The sequence below is a fragment of the Phaethon aethereus genome (genome assembly GCF_964289735.1).
Source record: "Phaethon aethereus genome assembly, chromosome: 2".
In the NCBI taxonomy this organism is placed as follows: domain Eukaryota; kingdom Metazoa; phylum Chordata; class Aves; order Phaethontiformes; family Phaethontidae; genus Phaethon; species Phaethon aethereus.
In genome coordinates this window covers 79,461,667-79,470,328 of record NC_138582.1, presented here as the reverse complement: position 1 = coordinate 79,470,328, position 8,662 = coordinate 79,461,667, and positions in this window count along the sequence as shown.

The following is an 8,662-nucleotide window of genomic DNA, read 5'->3' as shown; positions in this document are numbered from 1 at the left end:
AGCAAAACAAGGGTAACTCTTGTGTAAGACCCATGAAGAGCCAAAAAGGAGTAGCAGAAGCTCCGTAATAAAAAACTTGAAAAAGTAGTCTGTAAGAGGGCCTTATCACAGGATCCCAGAATGCAGAAAGAAAAAAGATGAACTTGAATTTGGGCTTTTTCTTTAAGAAATGTAGTGATTTCATCTACTTCAAAAAAATAAAAATATTGAGATACGAAGACACTTATGCAAATTGGCTGAAGGACATAGTTATAAGCAACCTTTCAAAATATATAACAATAAAATCATATTAAGGTGAGCTAATCAGAATATATGTATGTCAATATGCATGTTTATTCTTAGGAAATTGAGAGTATCTACCAAAAAAGATCTTAGAGGTTAGAGCTAGGTAAGTGTGTAAGAACATCAAGTTTTATGGTTTATTATTGTAGAGGTATTGTATAGGTACCAATAAACTCAGCATGTAGCAAGTTGGAAAGCTTCAGTATCACAGTAATATGCCATAATACTTACCGTCTGATCTAGACAGTCTCTTCTAGTTATTTGTACAAGTAGAGAACTCTTGATTGAGCATAAGACCATGTAAAATCTTGTTTATGGGCAAACACCTTCTACATAAAAAAGCAATATTTTGTTAATAGAATTGAAATCTTAACCATTTAAGCCATGAATAATTATTAGTCCAGATCTGTTATTACACAAAATACTCACATACAGAAATAACTGTATTACCTAAACAAAAATTCTCCAAATACTAACAATATGGTTAAAATTGTTATACAACCATTTAGTTTCTACTCCTTCCCCTGGGGTTGTGCTCAGCTTTCCACTGCTGCTCTGGGTCATAAGGTCAGTGGCTGCAGTCTGGTGGTGGTGGAATTGTTATGATAAGTCATGATCTGGAGCCTTTTACCTGGAGGAACGTGGTGTTGATGGCTTCTTTTTCATTCTAGGGTGCCCTTGGGGTCACTTATGTTTGCTATTGTGCTTTTATACCTTGCTTGTTCTCCATTGGTCTGCATCTCTGTGATACATCTGAATGTATATGGTATATTTCACATATGTTAGGTACCTGGGGTTTTTTTTGATGCTTATAAATTGGCTTTGTCTGGCTATAGTTCTGCATTTTAACTGACCACTGGTGGGTTGTTTATAGCCATGGGGCCCTCAGTGCCAGCCTGTGCCCCATCTCTTATCATCCCAGACCTGTACTCCAGTACAGTGCATCCTGCCTTTCCATTTCTGAAGGCCTCTACTGTTATCCTGGGAATCTGTTCCACTGCACTGTTTTGTTATGTTAATCATAAATATATCATTCTGTGCTGAATGATCACTTGTTACTATTCTCTGTATGAAACTATGGTGGCATTATACAATGATAAGTGAAAGTAAAGCAAATAGCCATAGCCATCTACCCAGAAAAAAAAAGTTAAAACTCAACCAAGTCAAAAACAAAACTGCAGGCAAATTAAGACAAGTTCAGACAAAGCAAAGGCAGCAAGCCTCTGTGCCATGGTCTTGCAAACTCAGTACAAAGACTGTAGCCTGTTACTTGCAGCAGCAATACTATATTACTGGATTTTAGAGTTACAATAGCCGTTGCCCTTTTAAAATATTGTTTCCCTAAAAGGGTAGTTTTTGTCTGTATCACCAGCCAGATGCCATCTAAGTGTGTTAAACCTCTTGAAACTGTGAACTATACTGACTGCTCTGCAAGATTATTTACACTGCTTTGACTGAACTGCCCAAATTATATTTCAGCTGAAAAGAAAAGCACAAAAGAATTTCCTGGAGGCAGTCTTAGACCTACTTAAGAATTGGAGAAATTATTCAGCGGCTTTCAATTTTTTGGCTGAAAAATGAAATGCATGCATGTATGCATATTTATACACACAATAGGCTACACTGAGTAACATACAGCCTAGGTAAAGAAAAGGGATAAAAAGGTAGGATGAAGTTCATTCTGAGGTTAGTCTATTCCAGCTGGTCCATCAGTGTAAATTAAATCAACCTAGGGCTGCTCTGACTTATGCTGGCTGCCAATAGCCTTAGGAATACAGACGGTAGGCTTGATCAGCCAAACGTAACTGAATCCTACAATGTCCTTGTGTGGACTGGAGAGAAGGGGTGGCATAGTAACAGTAATACCAATTATCTTTCCTTTGAGGAACTATATAAAAACATAGGTGGTTCTTTAATTTTCAGGGACATTTTTGCATCAACAATGTTGTTTATTAAGGATAAATCAAAGATTGTGCGTAGTTTGCATGGACACAACCCATTCGTTTTCAGTGTGTACCATATCAGTCCTATCAGTTTGAAATACAGTTGTCTTTTGGAAAAACTAATTCTATGACTTTTTTATTGGAACCTCTGCTATGAAAGCCATAAACTACACAAACAACTATTTGTCATTAAGCAGCCTGAGCAGGGCTGCTCCATGACGGGGGCTGAGCCAGGGGTTGAAGTCATCCTGGTGCAAGCCATGCCCTCACAGATGTGGTGCCATCCCCTCAGGCAACAGGCTCCATTAACCACTTCCCATGTGATGAGAAGATGAGCCAGGTGAAGGCTACAACTACCTCATTAACTTTGATTTGCAGCAAAATCTGCCACCTCCTCTGATGTCTCGGAAAGCATTCATTTTTTAACAGCTCCGAGGCTTTGCTCCTTGTTCGTGTCTTCAGCCACTGCAAAAGCTGCTGGCTTGCTCTTTGATGTGATTCCCTAGCCTGTTACACCCAGCAGTATCTCAGAGCACAGGAGTAAGGAAATACTTAGGAGCTCCCATGGCAAAGGACTTTTTCCCCCTGCTCTTTCTAGAATGTTCTACCTCCCACCTCATCTTAATGGAGCACAGAGTAAAATTGAGAGCGTGCAAACAAGAGAAAAACCATGCAGCACGGAGTCCTATGGCCTTACACTCGCACTGACAAAGGAGAGCATGTGCCTGGAAATGTAATGTATTCCCCGTACTCCTAATTCTACTGCAAATCTTGCAGAATGTGGTAGGATTTGTCCTTGCAGCTCAGACTCCTAGATCTGTTTTTTAGGCTTCTCAATACCTAAAAAAAAAAATTAACCTTAGCTTTTCTTGGATTTAGAACTACAAAGATCACGAAAACAAGACTCTAAAGCATTATTTCTAAGCACATTAGTTTATTTCTCCTTATTTAGCTATAAATGGTAGCAGCCTCACCCTGTAGGTGTGTCGGAGACCCAGGTCTGCCTCTGGCATCTTCTCCTGGATGGAATCCTCGGACCCATGTGGTAGCTCTGTCTCCTTTTGCACCTAACTGGACTCATCCTGACATGTTGGGGCTGTCGCTGGAGCCTGTGACCCACCCCTGGGTCTACCTGCTGGCTAGGATCCTGGGGGACTATTGATCCACTGGTAGGGCATGGCCTCCTCAAGCTTCTAGTTTGTCCCTCCTCCTGGAGCAGCCCTATTCATGCTGGTCTCTTTCTTGTTATTGGTTTTATTGATACCTGGGCTGCTTGTTCTCTGGTGGAGTAGTATCAGAAAAACTCATGTACAAAAGCACATGTGGAAAAACAAAATCAAGGAAAGTCTAAGCAGCAATGATAGCACTTGAATAAGAATTACTTAGAGGGTCAAATTTTTCTTTAGTGATGTGTAACTTCAAATGAAAACAAGAAAAATTCAGCAAGATAGCTGTATGTCTGCAGCAACTTTTCAGGATAATAACCCTATGTGGTCTGGGCCAGCTTCTGTAGTCTTGTGCTGTGTAGTTGGAAAACAGAAACCTAAGCAATTTTTGCGATCTTGCTTATAGATTGTCAGAGGGTTGGGGAGAAAATGAATTTTAAACATGAGTTTTCTCCATTTTATAGCCAATTAAGGAATGCTGTTTTGTTCTTTGTATTTTTTGGTCCATTGCATTTTAGAAGTGTTATAATAGTATGCAACATGGAGGCTAAAGATCTTTCTGTGTCAGACATGAAGTGAGCTATTATCCAGCATGTGTATTGGTGTTGATGGGGATGTCATGTCTCCAGGCTGTCCCGAGACAGTGCAGAATGCGAGCGAGCACAGCTGGGGCTTTGCAATTTTAGAGATAAATTTTTAATGTGGTGACAGGGTTGAGGTTGAGACAAGAGTTTGCTGAGAGGCTTATGAAAATCACCAGTCTACATGGCATTGCACATCATAGATAGATCTCAGATGAGCTCTGAAACGTTCTTATTGTCATCCTGAGTAATTGGGTAATTTGGACAGAATTAGTGTTTCTGAGTCATGGCTTTAGGAACTGCTAATTGCTTTTACATGCTCAAAGAGATGCAGTCTTTTTTTCTCTTTTGCAGTGTTTTGTCATGGTCGGAACTCATATGAATATATTTCTTTAGTTTGATTTCTGTCCTCATGCAAGTATTTTTGGACATGCACAATTAAGGGAAGAGTTACCATGATTGATAATGAAATTATATATACACACACTCCCCCTCCTTCTCCTAACACACCAATTCTAATTATGTACGTCCTCTCCTACAAATTACTGGCTTCCTCCTTTTGTCCTTTTTGTCACTTCTTGCTTCTCCTCTTTATTGTTCCTAGCAACTGCTGCTGTTGACTTCCTTTACACATACACATGTAAGTCTTCTGGTCCAGAAAACACACATTGAAGGCTCTTTGGGAGAGTAGCAGTACAACAACTAAGTATTTTTCTTGGCACACTGTCTGAAAATTGCTTGCCTTCACTGTCCCTGCAGCTGGTTTTGAAGTCTAGTTTCTGATCTTTTTGGCAAGTTGGTGACATCTTCCTGCAATTTTGTGTAACTTGCACTGAATTAAGAAACTAGTAGTATCTCATAGCATTCTTACTAGGAGATAAATATGGTCCCTTATTACCACGTTGAAAATATATTAAATCCTTTCAAACTTAGCTCAGATATTCAGCAAATAGAACCTCTGTAATATTTTAATCTTTTTCATAAAACTGAGCCTGGTAACTAATATGCCGGTTGCCATTTCCTCTTCCAACGGAGGTTGTGCTCAGCTCCAAGAATAAACGGATGAAGGACTGTGGCGATGATGGCAAAAGAGGGGCGGGAGTGGCAGCTGGCTGACATCACTCCTGCCCTGGAAATCACCATAAAGCTAATTGTTCAGAAACAACATGACCAAATGGCAGCTCCTGTCCTGCTGAGATGCTTGTGCTTGGGAGTGTGGTGTTCCTATGAGTTTTTCAGGTTGCACATGCTGCCTTCTTTTCTGTAATAGCTGGGACTTATGACTGGTTTTTGGTCCTTCTTCTATACCCTAAATATCTACACCCTCCTACTCTTTCCCAGCTCCCTCTCCAGTTTCACCATCAACTTGATTTTCCCTGCACTTCTTCCTGGAGCTTTTCAGAGTCACCATGCTTCAAGTCCTGCCAGCTGTTTTCTGTGATGTTTCTAGTCTGCGCCTCTTCCCCAGTGCCCCCGTCCCCTCGCCGCGTGGGACCCTTTGCAGGGCAGTACCCGGCCCTCAAGCCCGGAGAAACTGAAGGGACAGCACAGCTGAGCTTGCTGTCCTGCTGGGACAAGGGGCAGGGCAGGAGGGCTAAGCAGGCTGCTGCCTTGCATGATGCCCAGGGCAGCACGACCTGAAGCCTTTTGCCCAACTTCTTAGTTCAAAGGAAAGTTTACAGCTACTAATGAAACATTTTGAAGCCAAGTGATGAAGAGCAGATAGCATTTTTCCTCACTCAAACTGGGGGTGAGGGAGTTCAGTTTTCCTCTTGTTTGACAAGCTATTGCAATATAAAAGTTATATTGCTATAACAGACCCTGCTTATTTATTACATTTGCTACCTACCTGCTCCGAGAACTACTCTCTGGTCTGCTTGTGCAGTGTGAGGCTGAATGGTTTCTGGGCTGGGATTCAGATTAACAGAAGCGAGTAATGATCACACAATTCAGTCTGTGTTACTGAGTGTTCTTCTGCTATGTATCAAACTGGTGGCTACAGCACATAAAACTAGATGCCAAGACGGTTTTTTTTGTTCCCCTGCTCTTTATCAAACCAAGCTTTGCAGACCCAAGGTGCAGCAAAGTCCGTGATGAGGGTGCAGGAGAAGGAGTTACCGACTCCCTGTGTCACTGTTATCTGCGCAACCTGCTGCGGGCATGGAGGCCAGGCAGTATCAGCAGCCCTGGAGCCAGTGTTGAGCCCAGCCATATGCTGGGCTCACTTCTATGTGCGTAAAAGTGTCCTTTTTCCCAAGAGCATTATTATTTGCAATGCTTCTAAATCAGGGAGATTTGTACATGAGGATGCAAGGCTTTACGTCTAGTTTGGAGAGAAAACAATATGGGTTGAAATATTGCCTTTATGCTCCGCTTCTCTGAATATTTGTGATTTAAGTGACCTTGGTGAGTTTAGTTGTCAATTTAAAGTTCAGCAAGTATTTTGAAAAACAAAATCTGTGGAAACTGAGCTAGAGTATTGTTTTTCTAAAGTTCTGACTGGATTAACCCGACAGTGTTTTAACCAATGTGGTGGTGGTTATTCTGGCCAAGCACTGGCCACTGGTTCATGCTTAAAAAACCACAATGCTAGAAAGTTTTCAGTATGTAGTTAGTGTTCCTGTTCTTTACCAAATATCAGTGTTTCCAGCTGGCTGAAATTTCAGGCAGTAGGTGTGTTAGTAATACTGGAATTTATGTGGTAGTTTTCAAAAGCAATAGCTAAAGTACAGCTATTAATCACCCTAAAAGCCACTTTCTGAACAACAGAAACCTGCTTTTAGAAATTCCATTTAAAAGGAAAAAAGAAAGTGAGGAATTGTTCTGTCTTTAATCCACTGAAGTTTGAGGCTGGTGAAAGAGTTTTCCGAAATCCTCCTGGCCGTCAGCCAAGTGGGGATCAAAATAAACTGCACTGAAACAATCAACCTGATTGTTTCAAGATGAAGTTTTCATCTCATCCCTTGGTCTAAAGTTGCAGACAGCTCTGTGGGTGTCTGAACGAATGAGGATCAGGGAGGGAGAGAAAGAGAAATGAGAGAATGGGAAAGCAGTGGCTAATGTTTTTGCTTTGGTTTGTGAATCTACTTGATTAGGTTTTTCTTCACCAGTAAGAATCATGCTCAAAACTAGTATTTGCATACAAGTTGGACAAGAAAAGAATGTAAATCTTCATTATATTTTTGTAAGTGGGGCTTATGTGAAGCACAGTTAATTGTGCTTCTAATGAAAAATAGCAATATTTTTGCTACAGAGGTTTTCACTGTAAGATCATTTGAACTTCCTGTAAGATACAACAGAATTCAACTGCCTAGTAACATGCGAAAGATGATTATTCCATTTTTTATGGTACCTTAGAAAAGTCTAAATAATTTTGTCCTGTAAAGAGACATTTAAATGACTCTTTGACATCTGATTTCGTCTTAAAAGTATTGTTAGAATATTGTTGTGTTGTTGAGTAGCCACCAGATGGTAGTAATATAGAAATAATAGGAATAACATGTACCAGGGATTTTAGCTGTAAGCTAAAATCAGGGGAAAGCCAGTAGTGGTAATAAGTTACTATTTTTATAGGTTGTTGCATGTATTTGAAAAAACAAGCTGTCATATCCCAAATGCAAACTGTATAGGTTTCCCTAACAAGATACACTTTTTGTGTGTGAGTCAGCATAGGGCAAAAATATGTAGCCAGACACACCATTCTTCTTTCCTTTTAAGTAGAAGGGTACCTTAAGGAACATGTCATCTGGAATCATTTCTTAGTGTGGATGCTTTTTGGTTAAGGTGGTGGAATTGTTGTCATAGTTCTGTTGCTTGCTAAACTAACTAAAGAGGAAGCACCAACTTTCTTCAGGGCCCAGATAGAGGGACTTAACCTATATTTCTTCTGGTGATCTTGACCAACTTACTTGTTCTTACTTGACCAACTGGTTGCAGCGTGTTGCCTTAGATGCAATAGGAAAGCTTGAACTTCAGGGTAGAGGCCATCAAAGAACCATCACCTGGACTCATGATAAACCAGGGGAGAAAAGTTGAGTGTGTTCAGAAACTTCAAAGACTTCTTTGGATGTGTCTGTCTTTGGCTGCTGCCAGAATTGGGTTACCAGTGTAGGTGAGCTGCTACAGCTCAGGAATTTTTCATCGCCCTCTTTCCTGAGGTTTTGCGACTCAGTGCTGCAACTTGCACGCTGATGAACTGAACTAAATAAAAGTTGTGTAAATGCATAATAGTTTAAAAAAAAAAAAATCAGAATACTGCTGTGAGTATATATACATTTTTCAGCTACTTGCTTCCAGTTTGTAATTACCTCCCCTGTCCCGTTTATTTCTGTGAAAAAGTACTGCAGGCATCCAGAGTGGTCCAGAGAGATTCACAGGACCTGATCTAGATTTCATGAAAGAGATAGAAGAACTTGCAAAGGGATTTATTGAGACCACAGAGAAAGCCATGGCTTTAGAAAAGCTATGGGAGGAAAGCTCAAAGTTCTCAGGTAAGCTGTGATCTTTCTGATAATGAATTGTTCTGTCTATCAGGTAGTGATAACCATCAAACAAAGGAATACTGTTATCTTAAAAATAAAATGAACAATCTGAAATTTTAGGTGATCTGAACAAAGGCACTTTCATGATTACTGTTACTGTGGCCATCATAAAATTATCAGAAAAAAACCTTCTAAAGCTGTGTCTTTGT